This window comes from Lepidochelys kempii, chromosome 12 (assembly GCF_965140285.1).
Source record: "Lepidochelys kempii isolate rLepKem1 chromosome 12, rLepKem1.hap1, whole genome shotgun sequence".
NCBI lineage: Eukaryota > Metazoa > Chordata > Testudines > Cheloniidae > Lepidochelys > Lepidochelys kempii.
In genome coordinates, this window is record NC_136391.1 from 10,855,913 (window position 1) to 10,877,694 (window position 21,782).

Here is a 21,782-nt window from a genome sequence, read left to right on the forward strand (position 1 = left end):
GGTTGAGTGGCAGGACATACTGTTGCTGAAGGAGGGGAAATGAAGAAACTGAGCTCTCCCACCACCAGGCAATTCTTGCACTTCCCATTAAAAACATGCAAAACTGATGCTGCCTGTGTAATAGATCAAAGGGGAAAGGAGGATGCCTTTTGTGCATCCTTCTACAGGCTTTTTCCATATATGGAAAACACTCAAAATATCTTTAAGACTAAGACAGAGAAATAATCTGGATTAATTTTACAGCCAGCAGCTAGTGCAGCCTTCCTACTAAAAATGACAAACAAGGCAGAGATTTCCTAGAAATACATTAGCTCTGTTACTTCTCTCTAGGAGAAGTTTCCCCAATAGGTGATAAGATTTGGACAATCTTCCCAAGAAATAAAAAAGGATGATTTTGGTGTACTCCCACCAGTGCTTTTTATTAAAATTCAATTAAAGTCTCTGCTGCCTGGCCAGATGACTACTTAAAAAAAGTGGATGAAAAAAGGATTCCGCACTGCTTATACCTTATGTAAGTGTTTATAATGGGGAAGTTATATTTGCTCTTAACAAATTTTCACTTCTTTGGTTACAAATAGGCATGGTTGCCAAGAGGAAGAATGTTACTAACATTGTTTCTCAAATATATCTGTTTATTTTATTAAGGCAAAAACCACAGAATTACGTTGTTAATAAAAATACCATAATGAATACAAAAATTATCTATATGCCTTTATATAGAAAAAGTATTTTCAAGCATTTTACAATAATAAATTTAAGACCCCAGTCTGCAAAGGGTTACACCCACCTATCGTTCCAAATGGAAGTACCTGCCCATCAAGGCCCAACTCTTTCCAGAATCAGGACTTAACTCTCTAGGAGGAACATAAGGTTTTACGGTTAAGACACTGGACCAGTTGTTCTTCGAGATGTGTTGCTTGTGTGCGCACCGTGTGCAAAATAGTCGGAAGGTTTTTCCCCTAGCTGTACCCATCGGGTTGGCTGTGGAGCCCCCTGGAATGGTGCCTTCATGGTCCCTGCCAACCCACTGCCTCTTCTTTTCCTTCTTGCTGGACGCGCCAATGGAGGGGAGGTGGGTGAATCTTGGAATGGACATGAGCAACACCTCTCTAAGAATAACAGTTACAAAAAGTAGGTAACCGTTCTTTCTTCAAGTGATTGCTCATGTCAATTCCAAGTAGGCGCCTCCCAAGCAGTTCCCCGGAGGAGGGGTCAGAATTCACCACATTGCAGACTGAAGCACTGCTCTACCAAATGCAGCATCATCCCTAGCCTGCTGTGTGGTGGCGTAGTGTGATGTAAAGGTATGGAAAGATGACCATGTCACCACCCTGCAGATGTCCTGAATGGGGACCTGTGCCAGAAATGCTGCAGATGAAGCCCATGCTCTGGTGGAGTGCGCTGTCAACGCTGGGGCTGGAATCTTTGCCAGTCCATAGCACGTCCTGATGCGGACCATGATCCAAGAAGAAATTTGTTGGGATGAGATAGGAAGCCCTTTAATTTTTTTCCAGTGATGGCGAAGAGTTGCATCGACTTTCTAAACGGCTTTGTATTCTCAATGTAAAAAGCCAATGCACATCTAATATTCAGGGAATGGGGCATACGCTCCCTGTCATTGGCATGCGGTTTCAGGAAAACCACTGGCAGGAAAATGTCCTGATTTGCATGGAACTGCAAAGCTACTTTGGGGAGAAAGGCTGGGTGCGGCCGCAACTGCACCTTGTCCTTATAGAAAACTATATAAGGGGGCTCAGAAGTTAACGCTTTGAGTTCAGACACCCTTCTGGCCGAAGTTATGACCACTAGGAAAAGCCACCTTCCAAGAGAGGCAGAGCAAAGAGCAGGTTTCTAGAGGCTCGAAGTGGGGGTTCCATGAGCCTGGAGAGGACCAGGTTGAGGTCCCATGGGGGATCGGTTGCCGCACCTGTCTGTCTAGCCCCTTAAGGAAGCATCCAACTAAGGGGTTAGCAAATACTACCATCCTACCGCACCTGGGTGGAAAGCGGAAATAGCAACCAGGTGCACCTTAATTGAAGGGACCGCCAGCCCCTGTTGCTTTAAGTAGAGTAAATAGTTCAGTATAAAGGGGATTGAGGATTGGAGTGGAAGGTTTCCCATCTGAGAGGGCCAAACAGAGAACTGTTTACACTTGGCCAGATAAGTGGCATGAGTGGAGGGTTTTTAACTGCCCAGAAGAACCTCCCTAATCGAATCGGAGCACTGGAGCGCTAACAAGTTCAGTCATGGAGTTTCCAGGCTGTGAGATGTAGAGACTCCAGATTGGGATGCTGGAGGCAGCTGTGGTCCTACGTGATGAGGTTCGGAATCATGGGCAAGGACATGGCCGTGTCCACCAAGAGGTCTAACATCGTGGGGAACCAGTGTTGGCAGGGCCACACTAGTGCTATGAGAATAAGCGATGCCTTGTCTTGCCAGACCTTAAGGAAGACTTTGTGGATGAGAGAGAAGGGTGGGAATACATACAGTAGTCTTCCTGACCACAAGAGGAGAAAGGTGTCTGAGATGAAGCCGGGACTGTGATTCAGGGAGGAGCAGAACTGCTGGCACTTCCTGTCACTCCGTGTCACAAACAGATCTATCTGGGGAGGGCCCACTTCTGGAAGATATTGCTGACAATGTCTGAGCAGAGAGATCGTTTGTAGCCATGAAAGGACCTGCTGAGGTGATCAGCTAGTTCGTTTGGTGAGCCCGGCAGGTATGACACCTCTAACTGTATCAAGTGGGCAATGCAAAAGTCCCACAGTTTGAGGGCTTCTTGGGAGAGGAGCAAGCACCACCCTGTTTGTTTATATGGAATGCCGCTGTGGTGGTGTCCATCAACACTGAAACACATTTGCCATGAAGACAGGCCTGAAATGTCTGGCAAGCTAGTCTCAACGCTCGGAGCTCTCTGACGCTGATGTGCAGTGATAGCTCTGCCTGGGACAGAAGCCTCCCACACCGAGGCCGGGGCACTGTGCGCTGAAGTTCCTGGTGCCAGGTCCAGCGCTGTCTGGGGGCGAAGGGCTGACTCTGAGAGGAGGAGTTTCAGCCAAGAGTTCCGCTCCTTTTTAGTTCTGGGGGTAAAGTCCCTGCAGATTCTGCACCTGTTGGCTGGTGACTTTCCCCCAGGCACTTGAGATAGGAATCGTGTGGGTCCCTTTTGGGCATGGGCTTCAGGCATGAGCCACACGACCTGAAGCCCTGAGACAGAGGCAGGCCCCAGTCCTGGGAAAGAAGTTATGGGGGGGGGAACCCCCAAAGTAAACTAACATATATAGCTCTAGTTGTAGTTTAATATAACTATTTACAGATAGACAAGAAAGAAGATCACCAAGGAAGCACTTGCAAACCCAAGAGAGTTATACCAAAGTTATAAACATAAACTGAGATCATGACTAAAAGTATGTTTTCCAAAGACACCTGGGGAGTGGCCAAACCAGTTCCTCAGAGTCAAAGGGCAAGCTGACACCTGATGGACCATTACTTGCTAAGTGGGCAGTCTTTAGTAGGAAAGGGGGCAGGGGCATAAAATCCACATCTTAGAAAAGAAACAGCAAGGGCAAATTCCCTTCCACACAGACTGCCTGTTGTTTTGTTCCCAGCTGGAAATTGCTTCTCAAAGCGGAGACAGGACTACAAAAAGAAGGGGAAAGACACCGACAGGTACCCCTCCTCTTTCTCTTTCTGTCCATCGATTCACTACGCTAGAAGGAACAAAGAAAGCTGCCATTGAACTGGAGAAGGGGTCTTGGCCTAAGATGTTCAGCTAGTAAGACTGCTGAGAGCATGTGATGAGAAAAACTTTGCCTTGAATTTAGCATAGTTTGTTAAATTAGGCACCAGTTGCATTTTATCTTTATTTTTCTTACAATCATTTCTCACTTTTATGCCTCATTACTTGTATTCAATTAAAATCTCTCTCTCTGTAATTAATAAACTTGTTTTATTGATTTACCTAATCCATTGTTTTTAAATCGAAGTATCTGGAAAACACCATTTTTGGTAACAAGATGTGTGCATATCATTTCTAATAATCAAATGACAGACTTTATATACATTTGTATTGTCCAGGAGAAGGCTGGGTAGCACAGGACATACATTTCCTTAAGGAAAAATATAGGACTGGGTGTGCGTTGGGGTTACCCTGCAATATAACCAAGGCTGGTAAAAGTCAAGGTGTGGTTGATTGGTTGCAACACACTTACAATCATAGCTGGGAGTGACTTGCATGCTGGAGGCTGTCTGTAAGGTGTCCAGGCTGGAGGCTACAGCAGCAAAGCAGTGTAAAGAGCACCCCAGGTCAGAGGACAGGAGTGACACAGCTACTCATTAGTCTGGATTGTACCCTGGGTAGGTCACAATCACTTAAAGTGATACATGAACTGTACAAATGATATGCATCAGCATTCAACATCACCCTTTCAGATAAAGAAATAAATATGCTAATTCATAGACCCCGTCCCCAATATAAATCAGCAAAATACTGCCAGTGTGTGATGCTAATAAAAGAAGAGCCTCTTAAATTAGTTAACAAGGAATATATTTAGGATTGTAACTAGAAGAAATAGGAGTTGTAATAAATAATCAGATAGCATTTAAAAGAGGTGTCTCTCTTCTCTTCTAAATCCACCTCATTTTGTGCCTTTTCAATAACTCAAAAACAAGTAGGATACATAGGCAAAAAAAATTATTGCCTGGCATACAGAATATAATAATAGTACTCAACTTAAAATGCTTTTTCATTAAAAGATTGCAAAGTAGTATTCCCATTTTGCAGACGGGGAAAAGGTCCCAGAAAATTTAAGCAAATTACCCAAGGTAACACAGTGAGTGTGGGGAAAAATCAGGAATACATAACCTAGGTCCTGTGTTTTGACCATTAGAAAACAATATCTGCCCTTAAATGTGTTTAAGGCTCAATCATGTCTCAATTCAAGATTTAATTTGTTACAATTGCCAAGTGAAAAACATACGAATGCTTAAAGATTCTCTGTGCTACGTCTAAACAAGAGTATAACTTCCTTGTTGGGCTGGAGTCAGAAGTAGCATATCCCTTCTGCATACTGAAACCAAGAAGACTGATCTGAGTCTGACATGCACATTAAAAAAGCATCAAGCCCTCATGCTGGTTTTGAGAGCCTCCTCCACAATAGTTTCACCATTCACCTCTACCACCAAAAGGAACATAATGAAAATGCAATTTTCACCTTACTTGGAGGCATAAAGAGGCAGCAACCACTCTTTCTCGCCAACCTTCTGACAAAATTACCTCTGTTAAAAATATACATTTCCAAAGATTTCTAGCCAAGAACTCATTAAGTTTCAAACAGTATTCTTTATCTCACCCTTAAAGGGCAACAGAATATAAATTTTTAAAATTAATTGCAGTGTCTGTGAGGAGCCCAAAATGACATGTTCTTACATTTCATGATCAGAGTGACAGCTCTTGAGTTGCCTGTGATATTAGTGGCTTTAAAATGATGTCACCTAATGATACCCAACATAAATGTCCATCTTTTGGAGGAAAATGTTTAACACACATGACATGGAAATTAACGTAAATAGGGTTTAAATTCCTTTTCTGTTGTAAAAGGAAAAAGTTTGAGCAGTCTCTTTATAAACGGATTGGGGACAGATTATATTGATTCTCTTTGTGGCCCCAACATTCAAATACTACACTTTAAATTTAACGTGAGGTGAGAGAAGAGGAGGAGAGAAAGCAAAATATCATCCCTGATGCTTTTTGCTCAGGTCAGTGTCAAATATACAGTGACAGGATAAAATATGATAAAAGTTACAGTAATAAATGCTACCTAAGTGTTATCTTCACAAATTTAAAAAGCACAACACTCCTATGATATAGGCAGCTACTATCCACATTTACAGATGGGGAAAACTAATGCACAGAGGTGAACAATCCCCTATGGGTCTGCAAGGCCAGCTGGGGAATCACCAGAAAGCAGCAGCATTTCAGCATGTCCTGTTTCCCCAGCCACAAAACTAAGTTGGGGCAATGAAGAGAGGGGTGATAAAGGCCAATTATAAAAGGCTCTACTATAGTCAAGGATTCTCCCAAAGTAAGGGAATCCTCAGTGGGCTGATTAGGCCAGCTCATCTAGCCTTTTGTGCCTTACAGAGCCACGCAAAAAGTGGTAGCAATGGCCAATATCTGTTGTGTCTCTCACATGCAAGCTGCATTGCAAAAGAGAATGGAAGAGAAGAAATTTGAAGTGTGTTTAAAAGCAGTATGAGGTTTTTTTTTGTGTTAGAATGAGACAAAAATACACCAACCCCCCCCCTCATTCAGATTTGTTTCTCAGCTGTAAAATGTATATATCATGAATAAAATAGGCTACTTTATAAAAGAGTATTCTCTGAGTAAGTATGCAAAGGTGTACCCTCAAACTTTCTGCACACACATTTCTACACATACACACTGTATGCACAAATATGTGCCAACATTTAACTTAACATGGGGGGAGGCTTCCTGAAAATTTGGCCTTCTGGGTTTTACCAACATGAACCTCATTGATTTTAATGGAAGTTACGTGACAAAGTGAAGAAGCTTTGAAACTTAGCAGCAGTTTTGTAATCACTCTGGCACATTTTGGCATTTTTTATAAAAACAGGAAAACAGCAAAGTGCTTAACAGCTAAAGACAGGTACATATTTTTACAGTTGTGGCTTTTGAGACACACTCCAGGTATTATTAACACCTGGATGGTTTCACACTAAGGGATTGACCTGGGGGCAGTTGCAGGGTATCGTGGCACATATCTCCATTACTGCCTGTCATGAATGATGCATCGTAACAGCTGTGAAATTACTGTTAGGCTGTATCATGTCAGCCATGTGTTATTAATTCTACCAGGCACCTCAACAGTCAGAAATTGATACGATTGTTTTTTTCAGGATGCATCTGTGTATGTATGTGGCCAGACATTCTAAGCCTGGAAGGAGCTCTTGAAGATCCAACAGCTTTGCAGAATGGGACACTGTGAGGGCCTGATTCAAAGCACTGAAGTCAAAGGGAGTCTTTCCACTGACTTCAGTGGGTTTGGAATTAATCCCTACATTTTTAAATGTTCTTTCTGATGATTTCCTGGAATAAAAATTCTTTTTCACAAACAATCCTAGCAGAAATTGCTTGGGGGTGTTATCACCAGTAAGCTTCCTCACTGAAGGGATGACATAATATCAACAAGTTTTCCATTAAGTTATCTGATATATTTAGATTCTGGTTTCCAGCATGATACATCTTATAAAAGACAACCCTGAAATAATATTGCAAGGTAAAATGAGAGTATTAAAATGTGACATAGCGCCTCTAAGGTTATCATGTAAATTTGAGCAGAGTGGCTTGGATTTTTTTCCACCCTTTAAAAAATTCTTTGTAGCCAAGAACAAAACATTTTTCTCTCCTGAGATTAATAAAGCAGTTATTAGCCATGTACAATAAAGGTTTTTCATGGCTCTACATCTGAATTGTATCTATGATTTGAACAAGAGGAGGGAGCATGACGACATGTTTTCTTCCTGCATTATTTACAGAGGTACATTTCTAAAGGATTTTGCCAATATTTTATTATAGTCCAACTGTATTACCATGTATATTATCCCAGAGGATTACTTTCACAAATAAAGGACAGGTCCCTAATCCTGCAATGAGCTTCAACAGACAAATCCCTGTATCAACAGTGATCCGTCCAGCACAGAGACACACCCATTTAGAGCGCACTGATTAGGACCTTGGATTGCATGCCCCTTAGAGTAGGGACCCTGTGTTTGTGATAGCATATACAGCTAGTATGTTCTGTAAATGGCTTTGCTATGCTGTGAAGGAAAGGTAAATACTCATTCCTTCATTAATTTATAACACAGAGAGCCTGCTCCTCACCCTTTTCTGCTCATAACTCTTCTTATAATTTAAATTCACCACACTAGCAGCTGCTAGCCAACTCTAGATAGACCATCATTAAGTCAGGTGCTGCCTTTTTGAATTGCTATGAAGACCACTTTGCCCAGCCAGTATGTCAGAGGTTGTGCTTTAAAAAAAAAAAAAAAAAAAAAAGTTCCATTGCCCTCCCTCCAAGCCAAATTTTAACTGCCTTCTTTGTTCTCTGCCCTTCCCCCTCTTTCACCCTCAAAGGAATTTCTCCTGGTTTTCCCTTGAAACCATAGTTCAGTCCAGATTTGCATGACACTTGTCCCAGGCTTGCTGACATCAAAAAGAACTGGTAAACCTGGCCATACTTGACATGTATAATGAAAGCCAAATCCAGGTGAGTTTCTGCTGTTCTCAGATTTCACAAAGAAAGTTTTTCCCAGTGTTAGCCCCTACCAATAATCTGTTTATTTGATGGTTACTTGCTGTTGAGCTCCTGTTAGGCTACTGTGTTGGGCTGCTAATCTTCTCCTTCCTTAATGGTGATTGTACAATTGTCCCTGCCTTTTTCCAATTCCTCTCCCCGAGAGCTATTGATCTTTTAATATTTCAGGATTGGGTTGCAGGCTATCCTTTTATTGCACACAGGAAATTGATAACCCCATTACTGTTTAAATCAAATATGAGACATTTAGTTCAATCTCATAACTTTAATGATTATCACGTTGCAGAGGATAGTTTGTTAATTCATTGGCTGTTTCTGAACCACAGTATCAGATATTAGTGCAAATGCTGAATTAGAAACAAAGATAAGAAGATCGTGACCCCTGGTCAAACTATGGATACATTTCCCTGTCCTCCTCTTCTTCTATATTGAGTCCAATCCAGGGCTTAAATTCATCCAGAGCTGTCTGGAGTGGAGCTCTGATAAATATTTCAAACTCAGAGGGAGCCCTGGTGCACCCCATGGGGCTGAAGCGCCAAGCCCCAGCATACCCCTTTCCCATGGTCCTAAAGCCCTGAGAACCTCCTCCCCATAGCTGCAGCCCAGAGCCCTGCCTCCCTGCAGAGCAGAAGCCCTAAGCTCCCTTTACCAGCCCAGCAGCTGAAGCCTGGAGCCCCAAGGGCAACCCCTCTCCCTCACTAAACTAGGGCCCTGGAGTTTTTATAGCATGTTGGGGGAGGAAGCTAGGGGCTTCAGGAAACAGTATATGGGAATTTAAGTCTTGATCCAATCCTACTTCTGTTGAGGGGATGAGGGTAGAAAGGTCTAACCCCTAGACCACCAACTCCTCCAGAACTTAGAAAGGAACACAGAATTCTTGAATCTTAACATTTCTCTGTTGTCTAGTATATAGCTGGGAAATGTCCTGCCATAGCGTCTCTTGTCCCAACTAGCGGTTGATATAAAGGGGATGACAACTTGCTACTTCTACCCATTACTTCATCACACGATAGCATAACTCTGCCTGTAGTGACTCAAAGGCATTAATACCAACTTCAGGGCAGACTGTTAGGAACCAGCACAAACCCCAAATTGGTTGTGAATTCTATACTTAAATTTCACCAGCCAATTCTCAAGTGTAAACTTCTCAGGTGCTAAAACAGCCTAATCATGGAGTCAACGATAGTTTCTTAGAGTACGCTGATCTATCTCACCACCTAGGTCAGCATACCTTTGTGATAGATAGACCTTTACACCAAGAATCACAGCAATATTCAGGTTACTCCCAGTGCCAAAGGACGAGTCATTTAACTCAAGTCAGTTGCACCTTAGATCTCACACCAAAGACACGTTTGTAGCCAATCCTATAATAAAACTATATAAAGATGTATTAAATAGGAAAAGGAAATTAAATTTATTTACAAGATTAAAGCAGGTAAAGATACACACACACACACACACATATATACACACACACACAAATAAGTTACTATCTTCCGTTTCAAAAGATACTAGACACTTCTAGGATAAGCAAGCTCTATCTGTCCTTTAGGGCTAACTCAGACTAAGCAGCTAAGGATCTCTTGCTCACACCTAACCGCCCCCCCCCCCCCCGAGTCCAAGCAGCATAAAGATAATCTGTTATTTCTCGTTAGGGTTTTTTTTAAATCCCCCTCCTGCTATGTACTCTGAGCTGCAAACTCAGTTGATGGGAGGAATCCACTTACAGCTATGCATTTGTCAGTGTTCAGTCGAGATATGGGGACTGTGACATAAGCTGGCACTTGGTCTGCCAGTGTCACAGACAGGTCTGTGCTGTGGACCTAAAGTTTCCAACCCTGTTGACAACCCACATGGGGTCAATTTGGTTCCACAGGATATATTTTGTGTGAGATGTTTTATCTGATTTCCTATGTTTTTAAAAAGAAACTAGGTTAAGAACACAGTTACAAACTCAAACACTCAAAAGTTAGGAAATGCTAGAACTAGGGCTGCTTCTTAACTCAGTCTCCTTGTGCAACCTAACTACATGGATAGAATCCAGTTCCCCAGGATGACAGTCAATTGCCTCAACCACAAGATCATCACTTCTCTTCCTATGATCGCCTGTGTCTCATTCACTACACAACCTTCAATTTCTGCAGCAGATGAGCATCTTAAAACAGCCTCAGCCACTATGTAGCCCTGATTGATTTGCAGAATACAGTCAGTCCTGTTAACTGAATGAGGCAGTGATCAACCGTAATTTTGCATTTCTCATCTTCGGAGTTCTTGGCTTTACAGCCAGACCATTCTTTTATTAGAGCTTTTTAATGTAATAAAGAGTTTTCCAGAATAGAACCTCTTGTGACATTGCACCCCATAATGCTTTATAAAAGTATGCTTATTAATTTAAATATGACATAACTGGAATATGCTTTATGCTACATATTCCATGTAACGTTTCTTTGCAAAGGTTATGTTCTACTGAATGTATTCATCCCATTTGCATGCACGTATTTTGTTATATCTGAAGTTATGAGCATTGGCTCTATGCTTGTATTTAAAGTGTTTGCTGTAGAAAGCACCTAAGGCAGCTTTGGTCAACACAGTGTGAAGGGGTTATTCAAGTAATTGGGAGTACTTGGCCAACAATGGACCTTGATAGACACCAATCCACATCTGAGGTTTCCTGGGAACGTTTGGGCTAACATGGCATCAGCCTGTAAAGAACTAAGTCATATATGGACATGTGACTTCCCCATGTGACTCAAACTCCACCTAGTAGCTGTAATTCTACACAGGGAGAGACGGGGGGGTTTCTACCCACAAGAGGGAGGCTATATAAGCCCTTGGAAAACCCCTCCATTTTGTCTTCAGCTAGCTCAAGAGATAGCCTCTCCACCCCAAAGGATGCCTGAAAGAAACTGGAACAAAGGACAGTAACTATGGGGGTGTGAGTGATTGCTGGACCCAGACTAGAAGGAGGTTAGTCTGTCAGAGAAGCTTATTGGAACATCTCTGAGGGTGAGATTTACCTGCATTTAGTTTCCTACTGTATTAAAATAAAACACGTAAGTCTAAGTCTATTTGGTAATTTACTTTGTTCTGTCTGTTATTACTTGGAACCACTTAAATCCTACTTTTTGTATTTAATAAAATCACTTTTTACTTATTAATTAACCCAGAGTAAGTATTAATACTGGGGGGAGGGGGAAACAGCTGTGCATCTCTCTCTCTCAGTGTTATAGAGGGTGAACAATTTATCAGTGGATTTATTTGGGGTTTGGACCCCATTGGGAGCTGGGTATCTGAGTGCTGGAGACAGGAGCACTTCTTAAGCTGTTTTCAGTTAATCTTGCAGCTTGTGGAGGACGTGGTTCAGACTTGGATCTGTGTTTGCAGCAGGCAATCGTGTCTGGCTCAAACAAGGCAAGGTACTGAAGTCCCAAGCTGGCAGGGAAAACGGGCTCAGAGGTAGTCTAGGCACATCAAGTGGCAGTCCCAAAGGGGTTTCTGTGATCCAGCCCATCACACCTCTCTTTGTATGAAACATCCAGCATGAGAGTGAATCAAAGCACATTTGAACAGTTGAGACTAACTTCTCTTGAATCATCTGGCATTTGCAAATATTACACATGAGTTTAGCTAGATAACATTTTTCTCAACTGCAAATAATAGCTTCTCAGTCATCTCAGTTATGGAAAGAAATAAAATTGTATTCCAGAATATGCAAAAGTATTCCACATTTAAATGACTGTCCATATGTAGATTGTATTTGTAATTCCTTCTAAAATTTATCTTAATTTACTATATGCCGGTAGATCATACATAGGCGCTGACTTCTACTCACGCTGGTGGGTGCTTGACCCCCCTCTGCCCCCGGCCCTGCCCCCTTCCCCAATGTCCCCACCCCAACTCTGCCCCCTCCCTGCCCTGATTCCGACTCCTTCCCCAAATCCCCGCCATGTCCCCGCCTCTTCCCTGCCTCCTCCCCTGAGCACACCGCTGTTTGCGGCAGCAAGCGCTAGGAGGTAGGCGGAGGAGCAGGGACACGGTGCACTCAGGGGAGGAGGCAGACACGAGGTGGGGCAGGGAGCTTGGCTTCCAGTGGGTGCAGAGCACTCACTAATTTTTCCCCATGGGTGTTCCATCCCTGGAGCACCCACAGAGTTGGCGCCTATGAGATCATGTAATAGTTTAGAAGAAGAGCAAAAATGGCAAAAAATACTTAGTTATAATGTATACACACTATGAAAATAAGCCTACCAAAGCAGTACAATTTTGCATTTGCAGTGCGGCATGACTGCCCTCCCCAGCGTTCCAAAACACTTTATAGTGGAATAAGAAAAGAAAGCAGAGCATTCTAGTTAACCTTTATTTGATTGGGTTTTGTTGCAATATATATTTCAGCCTGCCAAGATATTGCTCCTAAGGTCCAAAACCAAAACAGATATTTCTATATCAGTTGCTGGTGAATTATGATCTGAGAAAATAGCAGCTGTACCACCTCACTTAGACAGAAGAATTTTGCTTATTTGACAAGTACTGACAAATTCTAAACAATGAAAATCCTCATTTGTTTTTAACTTAGGTGTATTTACAGAGCTTTAAACGAAGCATTGGCAATATCTCCTTACAACTGCATCTGGTACAAAAATACTAGTCTGAAAAAGTAATGACAATCTGAAGCTTTCATAAAAAGCTTTTCAATTTTGATTAGAGAATTAAAAATCCTTGATTCCCAACAAGTCATTGTAATAACAGATCTAAAGCCATGAAAAATTTGGGCACAGATGACTGCATGTACTCAGGTTGGAAGATTGCAGAATTCTACTAAAGCACAACCTCCACATGAGATTTTAAATAATGTCATTTTGATTTAATATTCCATGTCTCAATAGACAAGTAGGTGGCATTGTCAAGGAAATTACAGTCTAGGGGTTAGCCAACCTTAAATCTTAAAAATAATTACCCATTTAAAAACTGCTGAGGGAAAGAGGGTGCAGAAGGTGGTTTTCAAGCCATATTATATGAAAGGAAACAAGTTTAACTGACAGTTTCAGTCCCACATTAATTGTTCAGAGAAAGGTTTTGTACAGAGCATACGTGTAAATATCTTAGTAAGAGGCATATACAAAAAATCATTTTGTGCATATTTAAATGAAGCAACAAGCCTCTCTAACAAGTGGGTTTTAAACTACTTCTGGAAAAGACAACCAAGAATTTAGACCAAATTTTCAATTAGCCTCCATTTTATCAGAATATTTGCATGCACTGCCTTTTGCATGTACAAACCCCACAACTAGATAGGTGCACAGGTGTTTGCATATACTAATAGGTCACCACAAACCTATTCACTCAGGTTGAGTGTGCTCAAGTAGGGTTTGTGAGCACTTGGCTGTCCAGATTTATGTAGTTCACAAAGCTATAAAATGCTGAAATCTCAACCCTGTTATCTAGTCTTACTGGAAGGGAGGTTTGTACTGAAAAGTTACTGATCCTTGTGTTGAAATAATATCTAAGAAGAAAGCATTTGGCATTAAAACCAAATGGATGTTACTTTTCCAACCCAAGGACTCATAGTTCTCTATACTGAAAATCCAAGTTCTTTTATAGCTTTTACAATGCCCTTTTCCACTAAATGTGGTTCAGCTTCACTTTTCTGCTAATTGTTTAAATTCTCAACGTTATGTGACCTTTAGTCACTCGCAGAGTGTCATGAGTTTAGACCTTGTCTACACTGCCACTTTACAGCACTGAAACTGTAGTTTACATTATACTGAAACTGAAAGTTACATTATAGGGGGAAATGAATCCTGCAGTGGCCCACGTGCATCCCTACTGTAATTTCATTGAAGTCCATGGATTCATTTGGCCCTATGCGTTGATGAGCATGCAGTCAGGATTCGGGAATGAGGTGTATAGGCAAAGAGTCCTTAGTACTATCACGTCCCCAATTTTTAAGCATGATAGAATCAGTCAGCTTTAAGACTTCTCAAAGTAGAGTCTTTGAAGATTTGAGAAGCTAATTATATTATTAGTTTCTGTTGTATCGCCATGATTAAACTGTGATGGACTGCCACCACTGCAAACACCACCACCTTACAGGATTATTTGGGAACTGTGAAGTCTTATTGTTTATACCAGAAATTATGTACCTGGCAGCCGAGACTGGCCGCTACAATATTTTAGATAGAAGGAGTACATTCTGTATTTTCAGAGAATTAGCTTCTCCTTCTTCACAGGTCTCAGTACTCTGGCTGTGAGAAAGTGATGCATATCTAGCCTCGCTAAATATTAGTTAATTCAAGCTGTTATTGGAGCTTAAGTCTTATCCTTTGAGTAACTCCTCTACTTCCTGTGTTTGAGTTCTCAGAAAATCAATACTTTAAACTCTAAGCGGGAATGGCATAAGACACAACCAACTATAATATGCTTTTTTTCTCCAGTACTACTCCAAAGGGTTTTTTACAGGTGCAGTTGGGCAGACTGACACATTATCTGTAAAGCAGAGTTACATCTCTGTTTCCACTGTAACTAACAGCGAGCTGTATGTCCTATATTTTCTTGGTGTTAGTGTCTAATTCCACCCATTGTATTTTGTAGGCTTTACTAAGGCCTACTCTCTCTTTGGTATCTACTGTAGCTGAAAGTTACTGGTAGATTTTAGTGGTTAGATGCAGGGCTAGATGCAGGCAACCCAGGTGACCGCATGGGGTGCCAGGCTTGAGGGGATGCCAGGCTCAGGGTGTTTTTTTTTGTTAATGACAAAAGGGAAAATAGAACATTTGAAGTAAAACATTTTAGGTATTCCGTATGTGGATTCATTTTTTCACTAACCTCCTAGAATGTTCTGGACTTTTGTAGATTCTTGTGGAACATTCCAGACTTTCTGAGAGCTATATTTTCCTGAAATCTCCCAGAATGTTATCAGCCATGCCCTCCTGGGTATATGAGGGATGGAGCACCACCAGTCAGTCAGTGAGATATAAGAACAAAGTGACAGCCCAGCTGCGATATTGTGAACCTTGTTTTATTGTGTAATTGTGAAAGTGTACTTGTGTTTTAAAACTTCAAGAGTGTAAGCAGGAACTAATAAGGACATATTTAATGAGATGCCAGAGATATTTATCTACTCAATATAAAAGAAATACTGTTATGTCTTTTGTCATGCTTAACACCTCATGTCTGATGACTTTCTAAGACTGTGGAACAATGACTTTTGCTCTCCCTAATACTGTCTGTTTTCCCCCCCGTAAAAAATAAAAGATGCCCCAAAGAAGCCTTCAAGAGCTCAGTATAAGAAGTGAAAAGCTCAGCTGCAATCTAGTTTGCAGCAAGGGGCAAATTTGATGGGAAAATATCTGAAACAGAACAACATAGACCAGGCTTTAGGCAGTAGTGATCATGCAGAAGAAACTGAGCAGCAAAGCATAAATGATGGAAGTCTTATTACTAAGGAATTAACAGGTTTGCCTGAAGATAAGGAATGGAAATGTGAGAAAAGGATGGAGAATCATCCAATTTTCCTGGCGGCATAAAGGAGAGTGATGATAAAGAAGAAAGTGGCTCACATGAAAAGGAGAGAGTAATGACAAAGAAAAATCTGGTTTACATGAAAAGGAGAGAAACAATAAAAACGAATCAGCCTCAGATGATGACAGAAACAGCAGTGAGAAAAACTGCACACCACAAATCGATACATCAGATCTTGCTTTATGGGCGGCAATCCTAAACTCTGTAGATATTGATCATACAATTTTGAATGGGCCAGGCAAAATCAGGGATATGACATTTCCAATAAATGAGTAGAAGTGACACGAAAGCTTATGTCCACGAAAGCTTATGCTCAAATAAATTTGTTAGTCTCTAGGGTGCCATAAGTACTCCTGTTCTTTTTGCTGATATAGACTAACATGGCTGCTACTCTGAAACTTCTTAAAGTCACACTGCAAAAGAGTGCTTGACAAATGGTGAGAAACTGAATTGGTGTTGGCTAGTTTACTTGAAATCAAAGTGTTCTGCTTTTGTTGTCAAATATTTGACAAGAATGCCAAATCATTGCTTGAGCTTTCTGGGTACAATTACTGACATAACTTAGCTGATGCTTTGAAGCAACATGAAAAGTCACCTGGCCATTTTATGGCCTATTCCAAATGGATGGAGGCAGAGTCCAGGCTCAAGATGAATAAATGCATAGGTGCAGAAAATCAGTACATTATTAATGTAGAAACCCAGCATCGGAGGACCGTGCTCAAGCATCTAATCTCAATTATCCTCTTCCTTGCAAATAATAATTTGACTTTCTGGGGCTTGTCAGATAAGTTGTTCACAGAACATAATGGTAATTTCCTCCGTTTGGCAGAGCTCCGTGGGAAATACAACATCATACATAGTACCAATGTCAAGTACTTCATAAAGAAGCTATGGACCCTTACTGCAGCAAAACAATTCAAAATGAATTGATTGACCTTATGGCAAGGAAGATGCTTGATAACATATTGATGTGACTTGGCAAAGCTAAGTACTACACTGTAATAATGGACTGCACTCCCAACATTAGTCACAGTGAAAAGATGTCATTTACAGTAAGATTTGTTGACAATGAGGATGACTGGTATTCAAGTAAAGGAACATTATCTTTTTCTGGTGCGTGGATAGCTTTGAAGATTCTGCTCATGGTGCCGTCACAGTCGCGTGGTGAGCACAGCTTTTCAAAGCTCATGGTCATTAAAACATCTTTGATTGATGATGGCCAATGAGAAACTGACATGGCTTGCTATTTTATCATTTGAAAATGCCATTGGCCAGATTTTGGAGCTCTCTGACACTGCTTCAGTTTGCAAGAGCAAAGGCAAGAATAGAGACCTTTTAAACTAAAGGACTAGGATTAATATTCTAACTGTAACACTATTTAATATTGGTCCACCCAATGCTGGCGCACAGTTCAATTTCTTGATGTTAGTACATTTCAGTTATTCTTAAAATTAAAAAGTTTTATAAGCTTAGAGGAAATGATTTTTATTTGCTTATATGGCAAGATAAATACAGATTTACAGATCCTAGCGTGCAAATTTATCGTCTAATATGAGAGGGATAAATCATGCATGCAAATCAGGCAAAGTCATGAATGGGCTAAAAAGGCAATAAAAAAATAAGATATTCAAAAGTTTAACAAATGGAAGGGGTGCCGATGACGCCTCTTGCCGGGGTGCCATTTGGTCTAGGATTGGCTCTGGTTAGAAGTACTGATGAATCTACACCAGCTGGCCCTGGCATAAAGTCCCTCTTGGCCAGAAGTCTGATGGAGTAAGGTAGATATCAGAGAAGGTTGCTCAGGTACCTCAAATCTTGGCTGTGTGGCAACAGTGTTTGTGATGGAGATAGTCAATACACAGTCACAATCTAGACAGACTAGGTCACTGATGTAATATTTCTTTACTATCAGGCATCGTTCAAATTGTTTATTTATTAAAGTTATAATGACTACTTTCACAAATACAAAAGGACATATAGTTGGTCATCCAAAGGGAAGGCTTTATATTTAACTGGAACATTTAACAAGATTGTTAAATTTGTGCTCATAGAGTGAAATTCTCCCCCAGGAAGGAGTCCTTAAAATAGGGTTAAGCAGTGCATATGCTTTCTGCTAGCCCTCTATACAGCAGATAATTATACATAAAGTCCAAGATCCTCAAAGATATTTAGGCTCCTAACTTCCATTGAAATAAATATTTCTGACAATCTGGGCCAAAGTGCTTATTTGCCTGTTTTACCAAAGAGGTAACAGACACAGAGATTTGCCCAGGATCATATAAAGAAAAATCACTGGCAGCATTAGGGATAGAATCCAGATCTGTTGACTCCTAGGTCTCGTGTTCAATCCATTACACCACATCAATGATTCTAGTACACATAGAAAGCGGTAATAAATCTCTTTAGTCTCTAGACTGAGTGAACTTGAGGTTTAAAAAAATTATGAACCAAAAATACATTGTTGCTTTGAAGGATCAGGCCTTCTAAAGAATAATTGTGAGGGTTCAGATACAGACAGGAATTAAAGGAAAAGAAAATGGCAGAGATTAAACCATTACTTTGCATTAGCCTTTGGAAACAAAGACAGCAGACCTTTGAAAAATTAGATTTACAGAAAAAGAAAAATGAGGAATCAAGAAGTGAATGATAGAAACAGAACTGACTTGTGAAAGGTACAGAATCTTTCAAACAGACATGCTAAAAAAAGGACATGTTCCAGAGAGCTAACTGAAGTGGAGATACAAATAAGAGGCTCTCAAGTATTCCTCTGTCTCGACAGAATTATGTGATTTAGATTAGGTAACGATGGGAAAGCTGACAACACACTGGAATGCCACTATTCAAAGGTGGGGAAAGTATTAAAAAAAGAAAAATCACATAAGGTTCCCATACTTCAATGGCGACTTGGACACCAGAATATGAAACAGTTAAGTTCAGATTCCAAGCAGGCACACTGAAAGGCCTTAAATCCAGAAACAGCAGCTTTAACATAGCAGCTGCCCCATTTCATTTGTCTTTCAGTTACCGTCAGCAATGAGTGGAAGATGCAAAACTAGATTATATAGCAAGCCTGATAATCACTAGTCAGAAGATGCAGTGTATGAAATCTTAATACTGTCTGGGAAGAGACTAGAGACATTTTTTTGTATATCAAGGAGAAATTAACAACAGGTGATAGGGGGATGGGATTACTGCTGTATAAATTACTAGTTAAACTTCATCTGAAGCATATGGTCAATTGCATCTACTACAGCAAGACTTGAAAGAGTGCAGAAGAGATCAGGCATGTTCAAACCATCTCCCAAAAAAGAGTAATTTAGCCTGTTTTTTTAAAATTAAAAAAAAAATAAGAGCATAAATGAAATAGAACCAATCCTAGTGAATTCTTCACACTTTGAAAATATACTCAAGCACAACATGCATTGTGTAGAAATGGGAGACACAGAACTGAGGGACTGATTCACTGCTAAAACCAATGGAATTCCTCTCTGAGGAATTTTGTTATTCTTCACTTAAATCTGTCTCTTTGTGTCAGTGATTAAGTGAGATTATAGAATGGCTTGGGGAAAAAGCTTTGATCTGATCAGCCAAAGGTGTTCCACATGCATGTAGAACTATTTTGTAACACTTGCTGGGAGTATAAACTCTTCACCAGCTTCCTTCCCAGTGCAGAATATTTATATAAAACACAAATCATGCTAAATAGAATCATAGAATATCAGGGTTGGAAGGGACCTCAGGAGGTCATCCAGTCCAACCCCCTGCTCAAAAGCAGGACCAATCCCCAGTTAAATCATCCCAGCCAGGGCTTTGTCAAGCCTGACCTTAAAAACTTCTAAGGAAGGAGATTCCACCACCTCCCTAGGCAACGCATTCCAGTGTTTCACCACCCTCTTAGTGAAAAAGTTTTTCCTAATATCCAACCTAAACCTCCCACACTGCAACTTGAGACCATTACTCCTTGTCCTGTCCTCTTCTACCACTGAGAATAGTCTAGAACCATCCTCTCTGGAACCACCTCTCAGGTAGTTGAAAGCAGCTATCAAATCCCCCCTCATTCCTCTCTTCTGCAGACTAAACAATCCCAGTTCCCTCAGCCTCTCCTCATAAGTCATGTGTTCCAGACCCCTAATCATTTTTGTTGCCCTTTGCTGGACTCTTTCCAATTTATCCACATCCTTCTTGTAGTGTGGGGCCCAAAACTGGACACAGTACTCCAGATGAGGCCTCACCAATGTTGAATAGAGGGGGACGATCACGTCCCTCGATCTGCTCGCTATGCCCCTACTTATACATCCCAAAATGCCATTGGCCTTCTTGACAACAAGGGCACACTGCTGACTCATATCCAGCTTCTCGTCCACTGTCACCCCTAGGTCCTTTTCCGCAGAACTGCTGCCTAGCCATTCGGTCCCTAGTCTGTAGCTGTGCATTGGGTTCTTCCATCCTAAGTGCAGGACCCTTAGGAACAGGAATCCTTTCATAATTGAGTAGGTCTATCGGAACATCCTACAAAGTGCATGAGATGTGTGATTAAATTTTGGTAAGTTTCCCTTCTCTCACTCACTATTTTCCTTCCTCTCACCTTTTCTTCTCTCTCATCCCACCCACCTTCTTCTTGGGATATATGGCAGTAGTGGGGCTTTGAATGCAGCAGCCTCCAGTGGCCCCACTTGCATCAGCTGTTTGGCTATAGCAGCGGACCTACCCCTCTTTGAAATGGCAGTACGTCAAAGTCCAATATGGAAGTTTAACTGCTCAGTAACAGGGTCCACATGGAAACTTACCACATGGAAGCCTAGCGCACTGTATGCTTACATCCTGGCTTGCTGCACAAGTCATCATGTAAACAATCCTTGTGTCAAGGAAAGGAGCCTGCTATTGGCAGACAGACCTGCTGCATCTAAAAATTTGCAACTGTAGCTACTTAGTCTGTAGCTCAAACTCTGTGGGAAATTTTGTTTGGCTGATTAATACCTTATAAAATTGGTCTATGGGGAGGGAAACACTTTAAATGTTTAGAAGTTAGACATGGAGGAATATGATGAGATAATACACCAATATGCACAAAGCTTGGCTCTTGGCACTCAGCATATCCAAAAACTGCATTACAAACACCACTAAGGAACTTTTAGTGTACACCAGAATGGTCTACACAGACCAGCTAATGTGCAACATGTTGGTGTAAACTTTAAAATCCACACCCTTTTAGTGCACATTGCCACACTATGTAGACAAGTTCTCAGTATTTAAAAGGAGACTTCAGATTGTACTAGAGAAGTTCATAAACACTTCAAAGTATATACAAATCTTGCAGGTCTCATACAATGTCTTACAACAGCCAGAACTTTCATAAAATATTTGTGACCTCACCCTTTCCCAAACTCTCTTGCTGCAATGCACAGATTCTAAGTTAGCCATGGCAGCCTACACATACAGATAGTCAGCTAGTGAAAACCTGTCATTGATACTTTGACACACAAGGCTGCCTTTTCCTTTCATTTGCTTCTCTTCACGGTTTGCCAAGTTTAGCTCTTCACATGAAAGATACCATCAAGCCAGTCCCAAGAGAGAAACCTAATTAAACCAAACCTCTTTTCAGAAGCCAATTCTCTGCTGATAAACAGGTCTCATATTGGGAGGCATATGCTATTGCAGCATCTGCATGCGGCCCATCAGATATGCTAGGAAGCCTTGAACTTCAAGGTTTAATGCAAGTCTCAAATTATTTTGAAATCGGGAACACTTTACTTTTAAAACAGCATCTACCATCCTAAAGAATCCTAGACTACCTACCATACAAACTAGAAGCTATAGCCACCAAACACTAGTGAGCTTAGTGCCTACTAAAGCAAATAGTTTCATTAGTGTCAAGTTAGGGCTACATGTATGTACAGGATTGATTTCACCAACCAGCAAAATGCTAAT